The following is a 19,646-nucleotide window of genomic DNA, read 5'->3' as shown; positions in this document are numbered from 1 at the left end:
CTGTTCCGTAGGTATCCCTAGCCTTTGTTCTACGGTTTGGTTGTAATCGTCAAAGGAACGTCAAAACGACGAGTATTTGCGCTACTGAAAACGTAAGCATACTAGACAAAATACACGACTAGCAAGTCCCTTAAATGAACGTACTTGTCGCTCTGAAGCGTTGTACAAGTTTTCTTAAACTAGTACTAGGATGTGGAGTGACACTCCACCGCAAACCATGGCAGTGAAGAGAGCAGTATGTGCCACGTGACTGCATGGAATCACTGCAGTAACATGGATCGACGTGCAGTCGCCACAGAATAACAGAAAATAACTGTTGACTATGGACGATCCTCGAACATACCTTGTATGAAGTTCCCCGACTGGTTGAGGTATCAGGTTGGAGTGTCCAAAGGATACAGGACCAATAGAGTACCACTCGCAGGCACGTAACACAGCGTATGAAAAGAAGTCGTCAAAATATCCTAACAGACAGGAAACGAGTGTAACGCCTTGTCAGCGATATTAGTTTCAAACCGCCATGACCTCTTCACAAGAACAAAATTGCATTTTGTTAAGTGACACATGTACACACACACACACACACACACACACACACACAACATATATATGCCAAAGAGCCGTATGTTTTGAGAAATTATTTTATTTAGAAGGCCAGTTTCGGCTTCTCATTAATATCTTTTTCAGTCTCTTACGTACTGCATGAACAGAGACTAGGATCTCTACATCTACATGGATACTCTGCAAATCACATTTAAGTGCCTGGCAGAGGGTTCATCGAACCACTTTCACAATTTTCGTATAGCACGCGGAAAGAACTAACAACTATATCTTTCCGTGCGAGCTCTTATTTCCCTTATTTTATCATGGTAATCGTTTCTCCCTTTGTAGGTAGGCGCCAAGAAACGTCGTCGTCAACAAAACATTTTCGCATTAGGAGCAGAAAGTTGGTGACTGAAATTTCGTAAAAGGATTTCTCCGCAACGAAAAACGCCTTTGCTTTAGTGATGTCCATCCCAAATCCTGTATAATTTCAGTGACGCTCCCTCTCCTATTTCGCGATAATACAAAATGTGCTACCCTTCGTTGAACTTTTTCCATGTACTCCGTCAGTCCTATCTGGTAAGGATACCACACCGCGCAGCAGTAATCTAAAAAGGGGCGGACAAGAGTAGTGTAGGCAGTCTCTTTAGTAGATATCATTTTCTAAGTGTCCTGCCAATAAAAGGCAGTCTTTGGTTTTTCTGTGTGTTCCTTCGAATATAAGTTGTTCGTAACTGTAATTCCTAGGTACACTACAGGCCATTAAAATTGCTACACCACGACGATGACGTGCTACAGACGCAAAATTTCACAAAACAGAAAGAAGATGTTATGATATGCACATGATTAGCTTTTCAGAGCATTCACGCAAGGTTGGCGCCGGCGGCGACGCCTACAACGTGCTGACATGAGGAAAGTTTCCAACCTATTTCTCATACACAAATGGCTGGTGACCGGCGTTGCCTGGTGAAACGTTATTGTGGTGCCTCGTGTAAGGAGGAGGAATGCGTACCATCACGTTTCCGACTTTGATAGAGGTCGGATTGTAGCCTATCACGATTGCGGTTTATCGTATCGCGACAATGCTGCCCGCGTTGTTCGAGATCCAATGAACGTTAGCAGAATATGGAATGGGTGGGTTCAGGAGGGTAATACGGAACGCCGTGCTGGATCCCAACGGCCTCGTATCACTAGCAGTCGAGATGACAGGCATCTTATCCGCATGGCTGTAACGGATCGTGCAGCCAAGTCTCAATCCCTGAGTCAACACATGGTGACGTTTGCAAGACAACAACCATCTGCACGAACAGTTCGACGACGTTTGCAGCAGCATGGACTATCACCTCGGAGACCATGGCTGCGGTTACCCTTAACGCTGCATCACAGACCGGAGCGCCTGCGATGGTGTACTCAACGACGAACCTGGGTGCACGAATGGCAAAACGTCATTTTTTCGGATGAATCCAGGTTCTGTTTACAGCATCATGATGGTCGAATCTGTGTTTGGCGACATCGTGGTGAACGCACATTGGAAGCGTGTATTCGCCATCGCCATACTGGCGCATCACCCAGCGTGATGGTATGGGGTGCCATTGGTTACACGTCTCGGTCACCTCTTGTTCGCACTGACGGCGCTTTGAACAGTGGACGTTCCATTTCAGATGTGTTACGACCCGAGGCTGTACCCTACATTCGATCTCTGCGAAACCCTACATTTTAGCAGGATAATGCACGACCGCATGTTGCAGGTCCTGTGCGGGCCTTTCTGGATACAGAAAATGTTCGACTGTTGCCCTGGCCGACACATTCTCCAGATCTCTCACCAATTGAAAACGTCTGGTCAATGGTGGCCGAGCAACTGACTCGTCACAATACGCCAGTCACTACTCTTGATGAACTGTGGTATCGTGTTGAAGCTGCATGGGCAGCTGTACCTGTACACGCCATCCAAGCTCTGTTTGACTCAATGCCCAGGCGTATTAAGGCCGTTATTATGGCCAGAGGTGGTTGCTTTGGTAACTGAATTCTCAGGATCTATGCACCCGAATTGCGTGAAAATGTAATCACATGTCAGTTCTAGTGTAGTATATTTGTCCAATGAATACCCGTTTATCATCTGCATTTCTTCTTGGTGTAGCAATTTTAATGGCCAGTAGTGTATTTAGGTGAATTTACGGCTTTAAATTTGACTGATTTGTCGTGTAACCAATGGCTAACAGATTGCTTTTAGTACCCATGTGCATGACCTCACACTTTTCGGTGTTTAGGATCAATTGCCAATTTTCGCACCATGTTGTTGTTGTTGTTGTGGTCTTCAGTCCAGAGTCTGGTTTGATGCAGCTATCCATGCTACTCTATTCTGTGCAAGCTTCTTCATCTCCCAGTACCTATTTCAACCTTGATCCTTCCGAATCTCTTTAGTGTATTCATCTCACCATTCGCACCATACAGATATCTTTACTAAACCAATTGCAATTTGCTTTTTCTCCTGATATTTTTACTAGTCGATAAACGACAGCATCATCTACAAACAATCTAAGACTTCTGCTCATATTGTCTTCCACATGGTTTATATAGGTAAAGAACAGCAAAGAGCCTACAACACTACCTTGGGGAACGCCAGAAATCACTTTTGTTCTACGCGATGACTTTCTGTCAATTACTACGAACTGTGACCTCTCTGACAGGAAACCACGAATTCAGCCACATAACTGAGACGATATTCCATAAGCACGAATTTTCACTGCAAGCCGCTTGTGCCGTACACTGTCAAAAGTCTTCCGGAAATACTGAAATACGAAATCCATATGAAATCCCTTGTCAATAGCACTCAACACTTGGTGCGGGTAAAGAGCTTGTTGTTTTTCACAAGAACGATGTTCTCTAAATCCGTGTTGGTTGTGTGTCAATAGACCGTTTTCTTCGAGGTAACTCGTAATTTCGAGCACGATATATGTCCTACAATTTTGCTGCATATCGACGGTAATAATGTGCGCATGTAATTTAGTGGATTGCTTCTACCAGCTTTCTTCAATATTGGTGTGACCCGGGCGAGTTTCCAGTCTTTCGTTACGGATCTTCCGTCGAGCGAATGGTTGTATATGACTGCTAAGTATGGAGCTATTTCATCAGCATACTCTGAAAGGAACCTAATTGGTATAAAGTCTGGACCAGAAGACTTGCTTTTATTAAGTGATATAAGTTGCTTCACTACTCCGAGGATATCTAGTTCCATTTATTCTTCTGGAATATTTACTTCGTCTTCTTCGGTGAAGAAATTTCGGGAGGCTGTGTTCAGTAACTCTGCTTTGGTACCACAATGTTCGATAATATCTCCAGTGCTATCGCGCAGAGAAGGCACTGATTGTATCTTTCCGCTACCATACTTCACATACGACCAGAATCTCTTTGGATTTTCTGCCAGGTTTTGACACAGAATTTCGTTGTGGAAACTATTATAAGCGTCTCCCATTTCGAGCTTCTGTAAAAGATCGCCAGTCTTTGAGATTTTGCGTCTGTTTAAATTAGGCATGTTTTTTTTCTTTACGTCGATGCATGCATAACTGGAGTCATGAAAATCTGGATTCCGTGAAAGTTTTTTATTTTTGTGTAGTGTGTACTTGGAAGACTTGGCAACAAGTCTTCGAAGTACACACTTATTAAGTGAAAAGTTTCATTGTTCGTCACAGAGGACTTGCTGCAACGAATTTCTTGACTCATATTTAAATATTCCGACACTGGTACTTTTACTCTGTTTCCATATTTTCCATTTATAGCTCACGCTATGATTCACAATTATCATTCAAATACATATACACATCTGTTATTTTTACTATCATGATAATTACTATTTCAGCATGATACTTTACTTGTGTGTTTTACACCACACTCTGGCACTTGGATAGCCGCGAGGGGTAGCCGAGCGATCTGCGGCGTCTTGTCACGGTCCGCACGGCTCTCCCCGTCGGAGGTTCGAGTCCCCCTCGGGCATGGGTGTGTGTGTTGTCCTTGGCGTAAGTTAAAGTAGTGTTTAAGCTTAGTGACAGATGACTTAAGCAGTCTGGTCCCATAAGACCTTACCACAAATTTCCAAGATTTACCACTTGGATAACTGATAAAAGGTGATGAATAAAGTAATTAGTGTAATTATTCTGGTATTTCCTTCTGAAGGCTTTCTGAATAACTTAACTATTCAAACAGCTTTTATAGTCAAACGACCGGTAATGCTAAAACTTCTGGAAGAAATATCTGCATAGGCAGCTGTCTGAAACTTCAGGTGCAAGTATCATCATAAACTACCAAAAGTTTCCGTTTAGACAACATTTTCCGTAGGTATTAAGTTCGGGCATGAGGGCGCTATCTAACAGGCATGTTTTCATAACAGCAATCGCTTATATACCAAATCGTTTGTCGGCAAATATATTTTCGCAAAGTCGGCTACTATCACTGTCTGTGATCTAACATGTAGTGACAGTAATTGCAATCATTCTCCTGGAACTCAGTAAGAGTAGGGGCGTTCGCTTACGCGATCAATGTGATGAGATATGAATTTTTTTCTCTTGGTTAAAACTTTTTGCCTATACTTGAAGTATTCTGTGCCACATCCTTATGTGATGTTACACAAGAATGGAAAGACTGGTGGAAGCAACCCTGGGAACGATCAGTTTGGGGACTTGAGAAATGTATAAAAACCAGACACAACTGACACCACTAGTCATCGTATAAGATAAACAAACAAACCCAAACGTGCATTTAGGAGATATGTAGATTTAGATATATTCACTGGATTACAGTCTATAAAATTATTCTGATATGGTCAGATGAGTCCCGAAATGAACTGGTAAGAGTTGGTGGTACGGCTCGAGTGTGGAGCAAACCCCACGAAGCAATGGACCCACGTTGTCAACAAGGCACTGCACAAGGTAGTGATGGCTCCGTAATAGTGTGGGCTGTGTTTACATGGAATGTTTACATGGAATTGACTGGATCCTCTGGTCCAACTGAACCGACGATTGACTGGAAATGCTTATGTTTGACTACTTTGAGACCATTTGCAGCCATTCATGGAAATCTCAGACGACGATGGAATTTTTATGAAAGACAATTCTCCAAGTCAATAGGCCACAGTTGTTCGCGATTGGATTTTAGAACATTTTGGACAATTTGAGGGAATGATCTGGCCACTCAGATTGCCCGACATGAACCCATGAACATAATCGAGAAGTCAGTTCACGCACAAAATGCTGCACCGTTAACACTTTCGCAATTTATGGACGGCTTCAGGCGTAGGATATCAGTGTTAGGATTCGCTGAGGACATTGCTATCCTCAGTGAAAGTGAAGAGGAATTACATGATCCGCAGAATGGGAAGAACAATATAATGAATACAAAATATCGAATGAGTGTAGCTCGAAGAAAGATGGAAGTAATGGGAGGCAGCAGAAATGAAAAGAGCCAAAAATTTAACATCAGGGTTGATGGTCACGAAGTGGATGAAGTTAAGTAATTCTGCTTCCTAAGCAGCAGAATAACCAACGACGGACGGAGCAAGGATGACGTCAAAAGCAGACTAGCACTGACAAAAAGAGCATTCCTGACCAAGAAAAATGTACTAGTATCAAACATAACCTAGTTTGAGAGAAAAATTTCTGAGAATATACATTTGAAGCGAAGCATTGTATGCTAGTGCAACATAGAGGTGGGGAAAACCGCAACGGAAGAAAATCGAAGCATCTGAGATGTGGTGCTACAGACGAATGTTGAAAATTAGGTGGACTACCAAGTTAAGGAATGAGGAGGCCCTGCGCAGAACGGGTTCCATGGTAAGCTGTAGAGGTTAAGATCTGTAGAGGAAGACAGACTGGAATACATCTAGCAAATAACTGGGAACGTAGGTTGCAAGTGCGACTCCGAGATAAAGAGGTTGCCACAGGAGAGAAATTCTTGGTGGACCGCATCAAACCAGCTCAAAGACTGAAAAACTAAATATAGTCAACATTGCTCAGTATTGCTGCAGAGGGCATCCAACGACTTGTTGCGTCCATGTCGCGTCGAGCTGATGCATTAAGACACGATGTTAGGAGGTATCCCACGACATTTTTTACCCCATTGTGGGCTCCCTATACGTAGAACAGGGTTTCTGAAAAAGGGAAATTCGTTAATATCGAAGTTTAATCTGTTAGGAAGTCTTCCCTGAAAGTGTATGGCTGGAATGTATACCTGTACGGACGTGAAAGGTGGGTAATAAACAGACCACACAAGATGAATGTAGCAGCTTATGAAATGTGGTTTTTCAGAAGGATGGTGACTGATAGATGTTTCGATAGGATATCAAAGGACGAGATAATGAATGGAACTGGCAAAAAAATAAATTTTTGACACACGTTGACTAATGTGGGGAGTCCTTTTATAGTATACAATATAAGGCATCAGGAAATGTCAATTTGGTAGCGAAGGGAAATGTGGGGAATGTAAACTGTAGAGGGAGACTAGGGGTTGAGTGCATCAAGCATGTTCAGCTGGACGTTGTTTGTATTAGCTATACAGGGCTTGAAGAGTCTTCCACATAACAAATTAGAGTGACGAGCAGCATCAGAACGGTTTACAGACTCAAGACCACAACTACAAGATGTTACTCCGCGATGCTATTACTGAGACATGTGAGTGTGTCTAGTTGTTCTTCTCTGACGTCTTCAGTGTAGGGCATAGATAGCTTCAGTCACAACAAGAGCTAGTGGGAACGTTATGTAGTCCATATTATCATTGTAAGTTACATTGTTGCATTTTATTGAAAGTAAAGCATCTTTATTATTATCGACTGGACGACATCGACTTTTAAAATGTGAATCATTCTCACTTTTAACATTTACCAGTACTATCACTCGGCAGTGTATGGATGAGTATGCTCAATTAATACGTAACTACATGTTGTGGCATATTATAGCACTACTGTTTGTGACTTTAAAGCTATATCGTAGCAAACTCGATGTATTTCGTGGCAGTGATCGAGCAGTTTACTACACATGTGATTTTGAGCTTCACCGGAAGTAGAAATAGAACAACTCCGGCACAGCTTCACTGAAGACTGCACGCAGAGATGGTTTGGTTAGCGGATAGAGCGTGTGTAGTCGAGTATGTACTCGAATAGCTTGTGCTCTGAACAAAACCACGAAGAAAGCGTAGTTGATTGCAAACAAATTTGCAGCACCAGTCGTGGCTGTTCAGATATATATTTTCTGGTCCATCTGAAGGACAAAGCTCCATTAACCTGCTCATCTGTTGTCACCGAGTCGACTGCTTCAGTTGAAACGCATCACAAAATCACAACATTCAAAGTTGGAAAAGAGTACCTCTGTACTGTTTGTAATGCAAGCAAACTGAATCCATTTTTTTTTTCATGGCTCGTATACCTTCTTTTACAAGAACAGTATGCAGTTCAAGTGCAGATGTGTAAAAGTCAAAATCTGATTTGAAATTCACGTGAATCGGCTTTTTTTTATAGAGATTCATTTATGCTGCCAAATCGGGTCGTGAATTAACTCATCGTTCAGTCAAAACTATGGCTGCGGAAAATATGTCGATGTGTCGATATATCTGTATATTTCTAAAACTATCGATGTATAAAGGTGATATTTTTCCTTATGGTATACCAAAATATCAAAATGAAAACGGCAATATCGAGCGCCGACATTTTTATTTTACATTACATTCCTTTACAATGTTCGGCAAAAATATGAAGTTTTTCTTCTGAAATTGTAGCATAACATAATTTTACTTTCACTGTGTGAAGGAGTCTTGCTACTAGTTGAGCTTCCATCACGTCCAATCTTTGTCTTTGAATATGTGAAGCAAACATAGATGTCACAAGAGAAGAATGATTTTTAACGCACCTAGTGTGCTGTTTTTTTCGCATCGGAGTTCTTCAAAAACAGTTGCTGAAAATGATGCACAAAAATCTGAATGACAAAACCGGTACAACCACTGCTAGATCGCTGGCGTTAGCAGAAATGAAAAAGCAGGGAAGTCTACATGAAGTGTTCCGGACAAATTCCATATCTGACCTAGACGGACTCATCGGGATCCGTTTATTGTGCCACCTACATGTAGTTACTATTGTTGGGAAAGTGATTATCACCACCAAGAGTGAACGTGCATCGTTTTTATTTCGATTCTTGCTCCAGGGGAGATAAGCAAACTGCTAGCTTGTTGATGTACAGAATATATTATAAAACATCAATACTTAAAAACCGGCAGTATATTTACCATGAGGAGCCGATATTTTTATATGCCGTTACGTTGATATCTTTTCCGTCGGTATATCATTATACCGATCCTTCTTTCGATATGTCGAGAGCCAACAATGACAGTTTCCTAAATACAGATGTATCGGATTCCCGATATTTATAAAAGTATCAACAGTCGTAGTCAACACGTCTTTCCTGCTTGTTGATGATCTCTGTGTAAAACAAAAATGCTTGTCGTGCAATGTATTCTACCATGGACGTTGTTCACTTCAGTGAGATCTCGTAGTCGATACACAGAACTAATTTCAGCAATAGATAGTCGTGACAGCCAGCAAAAGAACAGCTACGTTGTACCGCGTGCATTATACCTTTGTAGTATGGACACTCGGTTAAGAGGAGTTGGATACATTCTTGGTACGTTTCATCAGCATTAACCCAAAAATACAATTTACTTGGGAGAATGAGAGAGAGGAAAGGGCAACATAATTTTCTGGCTAATACTCAAATGAGTGGACGGAACGTTTGCAGTAAAGCTACACAAACGTAATAAATCCAGCCATTGAAGCGTCATTAAATTCTTATTGTACAAGCCTAATAAATTTCATGAGCCATATTATGTATTAGATGAACTAAATCACTCGCGTTTGGCATCCAACAAAAATCTTCACTCCAGTAAGATGGTGGGCCGAGCGCTCCATCGAAGAAGGGAGACAGCCAGGAATAATGAGGAACGTTTGCTGACAACTGAGAACCTTTCCTTCCCTTCTATTAACAATATCGTGGTTTAAATCTGGGATCTGTTCGCCAGGTACAGGGTTGAAACAATCTACAGACCCACGGAGACTAATCACCCTGAAACCTCCCCTTAGAAAAAATTATGAATGATTGTGCAGATAAACCTCTTACGTTATTTGATTTTCAAACAGCTGAGCAAAACTGAACGTACTCAGACATTCCTCTCTTTACTTATTCTGATCATCACTAAACTGACACACAATATTTTAGCGCAACGCAATCTGACTATCAATAATCCCTAGAAAAGAATGGCCGTGACTAACAATAGCATATATATTTCATGAATCACTTACCTCACAAAAATCTTCATTACTCGAACTACTGCAAATATAGCGAGCGCCAATACTGCCAGCTAAGTGAAAGATTCTAACCACAGAAGGCTCTAACTACTGATAGGCATAGATAGCAAATGAAAGATTTTGATAGAGAACAAACAATGTATTTACCTTAATAAAGTTCAAAAGTTATATATATTACAAATTTACTCTTTCTGATGGACACACGTCCAGATCGTCCGCTCTCAAAATTCTGCCATCTCTCCCCACATCCACCACTGCTGGCGGCTCACCTCCAACTGCACAACGCTACGTACTGTTCACATCCAACTACCCAACACTACAGTAGCGAATATTCCAACAATGCCAACCAGTCACAGACTGCACACAGCACAGCCAGTGATTTTCATACAGAGCGTTACGTGGCGTTACCAACATAAAAACCTTAACAGCCTACTTGCAACCCTACACGGTTGGTAGAAGAGCCGAAACCTTTTCGTAGTGTACTGATAATAGAGACTGGAGATACTCGAGCAAGAACTGCATTGTCCACATTTCTACAGTTGTAAATGATCTTAATTCACTTTATCAAGTGTCAACTGCTTTCACAAAACATTTACTTATGACTGTATTTTTCGAAACTGCAGTTGAAAAGGTAAAAAGACACATCACGAAACGGAATTTAAAAATCAGTTCTCTTCCACTTGAAGAAGCGTACTGCAATATAAATAGAAAATGAAACACGTTCCATACCCGTGTTGTACTAACTAAAACGCGTAATTGTGCAAGAATATGATTGAAATAAGCTGTACATAGGTCGTTTTCCACTCCTTGTGCTACAAGCCCTTTTCCTCTGTATGTGACTTCGAAACACAAAACAGTTTCCTTTTTAGTTATAATGCTGCGTATCACTGTAATTATTGCCAAGTGAAATCATATATTAAGATATTCTTCAAAGGAGTCAGAGTATATCTCATAAAATAACTTACATAGAAAAAAAAACAATTTTGTAAGCTGACACTTCATAAATTGATTTTGCATTTTAGGACAAGCATGCATCATAGTAGAAGGAAGAGCATGACTTAAATTTTAAAAGTACTAGCACCAGTGTAATATGCATATGTAAGACGGAATGCGGACGATATCTACTACAGGTGTCACTTTTTTTCCCGGCAGCAGCATGTGTACGTTTGTGGTCATTTGCATGGCGGCAATGATGCTGCTCGCGCAGGGCGGCACAGCACCTCACTTTGGGCGTACGGAAAGTTTCATGTGGGCAAAGACTTTCAGATTTCAGGAAGGCCGTGAGTTAGTGAGCAGGCAGTTTCCCGGAACATTGGGTGAAAATATCACAGATTTTTGCGTTGGCACACATTTCATACATCCACTAGCAATACCTGGAGCACATGAAATTCTATGCAGTTGCGAGAAAATATACATTGAACTTACAAAAACGATGTGTTAATACCTGCTTACCTAAACACAAAAAGAACTGCCGTCCAGGTCACAGTGACAAATTGGTAGTAGCGGAAAGTGCTTTCCGAGACGAAAATCACGAAATGCAACCTAGTGAGACTAGCAATTTTATCAAATAAAATGCATTTTCATACGCACATCTGTAGAGTGGCACAAAAAATTTACAAACACTATACAAATTTTTATAATAAAGAGATGTGGTCAATTAAATACAATATCGACACCAACTTTGTACCAACAGAATGATGATAGATTACATTTCATCGAGGACAATGACGCCAGCCAGTTACAGTCAAGCTCCCAGAATTACTGACGAACTGAGGTGCCCCTACACATCTCTATAAATTCGAGGACCTCTTAAGCCCTCCATGCGATTACTGAGTGACCGAAGGTGTGTCCCACAGATGGAGACGAAGCGTCAGGGAATAGTTAGGTATATCCACCATGGTGTCGCAACTGGGAGGTTTAAATGGAAAAGAATGTATGTATTTGATTAAGCAGTAACGGTTACTAACACACGTGCAATGGCTAAAGATGACTGGCTGGTGATCCTATTCCTGTCATTTAGATCTTCTCGACAAAACTTATGCAGGCTCTTCTAACGACGTAGTTTCATTACTTCATTGTCGGTTGAATGAGCCGCGGTAAACAATTTCCTGTTACGAGGGACCCGATAACTTCTGAACTTACATTCAACAAGTGAGCTAATGATTTCTTACTTGTAGTGTCACGTAATGCAGTCACTTCCTAAATGTTTTCTTCCATTCTGGAAAATTTTCGAGAGTGAATAAGAGAAATCCAGATATTCAGATTTAGTATTCTAATACAGCATTTGTTCATCGCAGCCTGACAAGGCAAGCTACAGTCAGATCTCGTTTCAAATTCATACAGCGCTACCACAACGTTGAACTGTGACATATTTCGTCGTACTCCCTTTGCATAATCAAAAATGTGCACTTAGTGTTGAATTGATGATGATGTTTGGTTTGTGGGACGCTCAAATGTGTGGTCATCAGCGCCCCTGCACATTCACAATCTGTACACAGCCCAGTCTAGCCACATTGATAAATGATGATGGAATAATGAGGACAACACAAACACTCAGTTCCCGGGCACAGAAAATCCCCAACCCGTCCGGGAATCGAAACCCGTGATCCAAAGGTATCAATGCTACGTACAGAAGTGATTTGATACATCATGACTAGTGCCCGGATTTTAATGTGAAGTCAAATTTTTTTCTTGAACTTTAGGTTGAATTTTTTACAGCTTACGTACGAATCCAGGTATTACAGTGTACAAAAACGAATTTTATTGTGAGTATCAGGATATATTTAGATCTGTTTAGTAGGTCAAATTTCGCACCGTTTGCCATGACAGGTCAAATTTTCCGCTCATTCGGGCAACTTTTGCCAAAAATGAATATAGTTGTCTTATCTTTAGTAACACAAAATCAAAAACATGAAAATGTTGCTCATACTACAATGTTCCAGGTGATATTGTCACAAATAAATACAACAGTCACTACAAACTTTATCACGGCTTTAGGAGACAAGCAGCGTACTACCAATGTCGATTCTCTGACGTAACTCACTGCTGCGCATGGTCGACAAAGTCCCTCGAAGCCGACGACTGCGGCTTCCAATATAATAAACGTCGCATACCAGGTCACACTACTCATTCTGAATACAAACTCAGCTGAACATGCCGAAAGTAGAACACCCCCTAGTACACAGTTGCAAGATTTTGTTCGTGATTTTGCAGAGAAGTTCTTCACCACTGACGGGGAAATATTATTTTGTAAACAATGTGAATTTAAAGTTAATGCAGAAGAGCGCTTTAATGTTCAACAACTTTGAAATACCCCCAAAAAAGGTAGGTGTGTGAAGAGAAGTGTCGAAAATAACAGCATAGAACCACTTTTATTCCAGTAGACAGGTTCACATTCAACGGTGCAATCATTCTTGAAAGACTTGTGTGGCGCGATGGCGTCTCGCAACGTCCCATTGGAGTGGTTGAAGAATCCACTGTTCACAGAGTTCCTCTGAATCTACGAGCCACAAGCTACCGTAGAGTGTGTGGCGGAGGGTACCCTGTACTATTAGTCATTTCCTTTCTTGTTCCAGTCGCAAAGAGAGTGAGGACAAAACGTCTGTCTGTATGCCTCCCTGAACTCTCTTGGTGTCCTTACGTGATATATACGTTGGCGCCACTAGAATCGCTCTGCAGTAGCCTCAGTTGCGTCTTGGAAAGAACGTCGTCTTCAGTGATTCCCTTTTGAGTTCTCCAAGCATCTCTGTAATACTTGAGCGTTGCTCGAACCTAGCAGTAACAATTCTAGCAGCCCACCTCTGAATTGCTTCGATGTCTTCCTTTAATCCGAAATGGTGGGGATCCCAAACACAAGAGCAGACTCAAATATGGGTGACACTAGTGTCCTGTATGTAATCTCCTTTCAAAATGAACCACACTTTCCTAAAATTCTCCCAAAAAACCGAAGACGACCATTCGCCTTCGCTGCTACATGCTTACATCCTCATTCCATTTCGTACTGCCTTGCTACATAACGCTTAGACGTTTACTCGACGTTACTGTTTCCAGCAGCACACTACTAACGGTGAACTCATTGTGTTGTTCCTATTCATCTGCATTTACTTACATTTTCTATATTTAGAGCTAGCTGTCATTCATCACACAAAATAAAAATTTTGTCTTAGACATTTTCAATCCTAAAAAATGGCTCTGAGCACTATGGGAGTTAACATCTGAGGTCATCAGTCCCCTAGAACTTAGAACTACTTAAACCTAACTTAGGACATCACGTACATCCATGCCCGAGGCAGGATTCGAACCTGCGACCGTAGCGGGCGCGCGGTGCCAGGCTGAAGCGCCTAGAACCGCTCGAATCCTTCAACAGTCACCCAACAAGGCAGCATTATGAGTAAACAGCCGCACTTTACTGCTTACCCAATCCACCAGATCATTTATCTACACTACTGACCAATAAAATTGCTACACCAAGAAGAAATTCATTGGACAAATATACTAGAACTGACACGTGATTAAATTTTCACGCAATTTGGGTGTATAGATCCTGAGAAATCAGTACACAGAAAAACCACCTCTGGCCGTAATAACGGCCTTGATACGCCTGGGCATTGAGTCAAACAGAGCTTGGATTGCGTGTACAGGTACAGCTGCCCATGCAGCTTCAACACGATACCACAGCTCAAGAGTAGTGACTGGCGTATTGTGACAAGTCAGTTGCTCGGCCACCATTGACCAGACGTTTTCAGTTGGTGAGAGATCTGGAGAATGTGCTGTCCAGGGCAGCAGTCGAAAATTTTCTGTATCCAGAAAGGCCCGTACACGGCGTGCAACATGCGTTCGTGCATTATGTAGGGTTTCAAAGGATTCGAATGAAGGGAAGAGCCACGGATCGTAACACATCTGAAATGTAAGGTCCACTGTTCAAAGTGCAGTCAATGCGTACAAGAGGTGAGCGAGACATGTAACCAATTGCACCCCTTACCATCAAGCCGTGTGATACGCCAGTATGGCAATGACGAATACACGCTTCCAATGTGCGTTCATCGCGTTGTCGCCAAACACAGATTCGACCATCATGATGCTGTAAACAGAACCTGGATTCATCCGAAAAAATGACGTTTTGCCATTCGCGCACCCAGGTTCGTCGTTGAGTACACCATCGCAGGCGCTCCTGTCTGTGTTGCAGCGTCAAGGGTAACCGCAGCCATGGTCTCCGAGCTGATAGTCCATGCTGCTGCAAACGTCGTCGAACTGTTCGTGCAGATGGTTGTTTTCTTGCAAACGCCCCTATCTGTTGACTCAGGGATCGGGATGTGGCTGCACAATCCGTTACAGCCATGCGGGTAAGATGCCTGTCGTCTCTACTGCTATTGATACGAGGCCGTTGGGATCCAGCACGGCGTTCCGTATTACCCTCCTGAACCCACCGATTCCAAATTCTGCTAACAGTCATTGGATCTCGATCAACGCGAGCAGCAATGTCGCGGTACGATAAACCGCAATCGCGATAGGCTACTATCAAAGTCGAAAAACGTGATGGTACGCATTTCTCCTCCTTACACGAAACATCACAGCAACGTTTCACCAGGCAACGCCGGTCAACCACTGTTTGCGTCTGAGAAATCGGTTGGAAGCTTTCCTCATGTCAGCACGTTATAGATGTCGCCACTGGTGCTAACCTTGTGTGAATGCTCTGAAAAGCTAATCATTTGCATATCACAACACCTTCTTCCTGTCGGTTAAATTTCGCCTTTGTAGCACGTCATCTTCGTGGTGCAGCAATTTTAATGGTCAGTAGTGTATATAGAAAATAAAAGTTGTCCTATGACATTTCTCTGGAGTATTGGTGACGATACCCTTATCTCTGATAAACAATCGCCGTCTAGGACAACATACTGTGTTCGTAAGAAGTCTTCGAGCCACTCACATATTTTTAGACCCATTCCGTATGCTTGTACCTACCTTAATAGTCGGCATTGTGGCCCCGTGTCAAATGCTTTACGGAAACCAAGTAATATGGAATTCGGCTGTTGCCCTTCATCGATAGTTCACAGGGTATCATTTGGGAAAAGTGCAAGCTGAGTTTAACACGAAGGATGCTTTCTAAAACAGTGCTGATCTGAGGGCAGAAGAGTTTCACTATGAAGTAAATTTATTATATTTGAAATGAGAATACTTTCAAGGATTCTGCTGTAAACCGATGTTAAGTGTAGTGAGCTGTAATCTGGCTTGTCCGTTCTTTCACTCTTCTTATAAACAGGAATCACCTGCGCTTTCTTCCAGTCGCTTGGAACTTTGTCCTGGATGGGAGATTCGCGATAAATGCATGCTACGTAAGAGGCCAATGCCGTATATTACTCTTTGTAAAGCCTCTTTGGGATTCCATCAGGCCATGACAACTTATTTGCTTTCAACTTTTTCAGTTGCTTCTTACTATGTGCTCCACACGTGAGTCTTGCGATGGTCAAACGACAGTACGTTTGTAGGACTCTCCTGCGTGAACAACTTAAATGTGAAATTTAAAACTTGAGATTTGTTTTTGCTATCTTTTACTGCCACACCAGACTGATCAGCGAATGACTGGGTAGAAGCCTTAGACCCTCTTAGCAATGTTACGTAGGAGTAGAATTTTCTCGGGCTCTCGATAAGATCTTTTGCTAAGGTATGACGGTGGTAGATGCTGTAAGCTTCGCGCATCGATCTTTTGACAAACGGACGAATTTCCATTAAATTCTGCCTGTCGTCATTTGTGAGTTCTCTTTTGACAGGGAGTGCAATAGCGTTTGCTTCCTCAGTATTTTCCAAATCTACTTGTTAACCCACGGTGGTCTTTCCGTCCTGGATCCACATACTTCTCCAGATTGTGATACACAATGCGTTTAAACTTTGCCCATAATTCCTATACGTCCATCGGAAGAGAACTAAATGACGAACATCTGAATAGAACTAAATGATATCATTTCATTGTGTGCGTGGAATGCTAACAACTGTGTACCTGTCCTTTCTAGTAGAATCATTCTCCAAGCCTGTTTGATTGATTTATTTACCTTAGTAACCAAAGTTGACATGATGACTTCATGGTCACTCACCCCTGTCAGATTCCTGAAATCATTTACGGCATAAATTCCTCTTCTAAATTTACTGTGGTGTTTCTGACTATCTGGGAGGAGACTGAGCAGTGAAACGTGTTACTTTTACACATAAACAAGAACGATCTGTCACACTACTACACTTTAAAACACAGTTTATATGTAATTCATGTCACACAGTCTCATACGGAGCCTACATCCGCTTTCTTTTATATACTGTATATGATAAGATACTGTCATCCTCCTTCCCTTCTGTGTGAGAGGATGAATGAGCAAATGTATTTCTAGTTGCATGCTGGATGGTAGCAGACAAGCCTGTCTGCTGGAGAACAGTAGGACCAACGTCGGAACAGGTAGCTACGCTTTCTAAAAGCGGAGAGGTTTCTATTCTTAGTATGGTCCTGTCCGTCCCTCTTCGTGTTGGTATAGGAAGCTGCCTCTCTGGTCACTTCCGTTTGTATTAGTGAGGCACCACTCAGGTAGGAGCCCAGGTCAGTCGGTCCGTGGCGAGCGTCTGAAGTGGTAAGATCTCCGGCTAAGCGCATGTCTGCTATGTCCGTAGGACAATGGATTTCTTAAGTTCAGCCTAACTGAAAATTTAATCACCTTTATTTCAGGTTTAGCTCAAAATATCTAATGTTATCTTAAATTGCAACGCAGTGTAATTCGAGTGTGAAGTTCAGAATATATTCCGGTAGTTGCTTTGTCACTACTTTGTGAGTAAAGTGGAACCACGTATTGATCAGTAACTCTAACTAAGATCATCAATCTTAAATGCGAATGTGCGTGAGATTATAACGTCTTGTCTTGACAATATTTTTCAATATAGCAACTTTCCTTTATGTGCACCCCATGTGGGGTGTACTTTGTGAGACCAGTACCACGTGCTTATACAATGGTTTGACCCAACAGGTTAATAGTAAGACGATAGTAACCAGTTCGAGGTTTTTCTTTTGTAAATTGCCTTTCGATCTAATTTATTTTAATTATCAAAATTAGTGTGGAGTTAAACTCTTTGTGTAAACTAAGTTGACCACGTGAAGCATGTGGTGTAATCATCAAAGTAGCACTCATCTATTCTTTTCGGGAAGATTTCACAGAGAGTTAGTATGAATTTAGTATATCAGTGTGTGGTAATTACATGACGGACAGGATTGTGCTACGAACGTAACTTCTTTGGGTGAAAATTGAATCGGTTGGTTGTGGTTAATTTCCTCTTGCATATGTTTCAACGTTCTTCGTGTGTTATTTTATGAATGCAGTGTTGTATGCAGTCTCCCAATCTTGGCTCCATAATGATGTGTTCCGTAAGATTACAATCTCACATTTTCACAGTCCTAAATAAGGCACCAGTTTAGTTATGAACCAAGTTTAATATGCTGAAATTTCAATGATCAATGTTAAAATAAATTTCCAAATATAAACTGATTTATTTCTTTTTATTTAAATTCTCTTTTTTATGTATATATCACCGGTTGTCGTATGACTATTAAAAGATTATAATTAATGTTAGTCTGGTTGGGAATTTGGTAAGCTAAACTGGATACCTGGTGAAACAGTTGCGCAGTAATGCAAGGTTAACTTCCCCAGACAGCTCACAGCTTTTAACCCGCTTTTATTGTCTATCAGCACCGCTTTCATAACAAATTAATGCAACAACGTTACAAGTTGAAGTTTCTTTACTCTGAATGCGGTCTGATTTTCTTAAGTGTTCGCGTACTAAGAGGCGGTGCACAACAAAAAACCAATTAGTGGGTTTTAATGGATGAAACTACCGATGTGGGACGGCGTTATGTTGGATATGTAGTTGGTGGTGTTCTAAAACTGGACGGGCCCACGGAAATGTTCTTCCTAGCGTGTGAAGCTCTCGAGAGAGTAAACAACTCGACTACTGCCATAATTTGTGACAGCTCTGTAAAGCTGCTGTAGCCAGAGGGTGCCAACATGGACAACGTTTTGCTGCTAGTAACATGTGGTGCTTCATAAATGGTTAAAGCAGCCAGGGACATCAGATCCTCTACCCCAGTATGGTGTACGTCCCTTGCCTTGCACAAGCTGAGTTGCAGAAGGAGTGCAATCCAATTACTCTCGTGCTGACAAATTAATTTCCTCTTGCTGTGTGAATGCTCCGCTATAGGTGCAGAAATTCAAGTAAAAAGCACCTTCACTGCCCCTCCACCGCAGCCTGTTCTCACACGATGGGACTCTCGGATGAGTGTTACTGCAGTAACGACACCAAAATAAAGACAATCTGTGGTGCGTTGATAGCGATGAATCAAGTTTTGTCAAAACTGAGAAAGAGATCTTTGCAGATACCTTGTCTGGAAACTTAGCATACATCAACTCCAGTTCTTCAGTGGTGTCAAAATCAATCAGACGAAACAGCTGGAACTCAACTGTGTGACGGCCTGCATGTTGTTCAACATGTGCAGAATGAGTTGGGATGAGCTTTTGGTCATGTGGCTGACAAAGTGTACAACTAATTACAAAGTATCCTCCAGCGGAATCCCCTTAATTGTACAATGTGCAAAATTAGCGGCAGCCGTTCTGAGAAAGCCACAAGGTTTGAAGACAGTGAACCAAAGTTGGCTGTAGTTACCTCGCAGCTTTTGAATACGCTCCTGTGACGTTCTGTGACGTGGGGAGGAGATTTCCCAGTTACAAAACTATGCGCAGTG

This window comes from Schistocerca serialis, chromosome 6, assembly GCF_023864345.2.
Source record: "Schistocerca serialis cubense isolate TAMUIC-IGC-003099 chromosome 6, iqSchSeri2.2, whole genome shotgun sequence".
NCBI classification, from domain to species: domain Eukaryota; kingdom Metazoa; phylum Arthropoda; class Insecta; order Orthoptera; family Acrididae; genus Schistocerca; species Schistocerca serialis.
Note: the sequence above shows the minus strand (reverse complement) of the source record.